Source organism: Saimiri boliviensis, chromosome 17 (assembly GCF_048565385.1).
Source record: "Saimiri boliviensis isolate mSaiBol1 chromosome 17, mSaiBol1.pri, whole genome shotgun sequence".
Taxonomy (NCBI): domain Eukaryota; kingdom Metazoa; phylum Chordata; class Mammalia; order Primates; family Cebidae; genus Saimiri; species Saimiri boliviensis.
This window is the reverse complement of record NC_133465.1, coordinates 31,278,873-31,279,724: the sequence shown is the minus strand read 5'-3', so window position 1 is coordinate 31,279,724 and position 852 is coordinate 31,278,873.

The following is an 852-nucleotide window of genomic DNA, read 5'->3' as shown; positions in this document are numbered from 1 at the left end:
CCCTGTCTCTACTAAAAATACAAAAATTAGCTGGGTATGGTGGCACACACCTGTAGTCTTAACTACTCACGAGGCTGAGGCAAGAGAATCGCTTAAACCTGGGAGGCAGAAGTTGCAGTGAACAGGGATTATGCCACTGCACTCCAGCCTGGCGACCGAGTGAGACTCGGTCTCCAAAAAAAAAAAAAAAAAAAAAAAAAAAAGAGAAACTGAAGGCCAGAGAAGTAACTTAACCAAGCCCAGAGCTAGAAAGTGTGCTGTCTGTGAAGTGGAGCCTGCATAAGACGCCCATGGACTGAGACACGTGTGGAGGGAAGTGGTGCTCGGTAAGTATTAGTGCAATGAATGAAAGAATAAATGAATGCACTGCACCAGTCTTCTCTTTGTAGCCTTTTTCTTTTCCAGTGGCTGAGAGGGACAACCCACCCAGTTTGCTTTTCTCATGAAGGGCAAGAGGAGGAAGGAGGTGGCTGTGGCTGAGTCCATGACCCTCTGTGGCTGGGCTCCTGCAGATAGGGTGGCCTCCTCTGCCAGCTGGGAGTTGCCATTCTATCATTCCTCTCCAGTCAGGGCCTCAGGGCTACCTCCTCTGGCCTCAGTCTCTTTAGGGTGCAGCTCCCCGCCTGAGCTCCCAGCTGTCCCTTCAGGCCTAGCTCAGCCCATCTTTTCTGCGTTCTTGGGGCAGAACCAGTGCCAGAGTGATTGCCACCGCAGAGAGGCAGCCAGGCAGGGCCAGCAGCTCCTCCTTACACGCTTGTCCTCTCCAAATACAACTGGGATCAGAAATAACCTCCCTTGCCAAGGCATTTGAGAAGGACTGCAGGCCCTACAGCTATAATACCATTCTCTTGT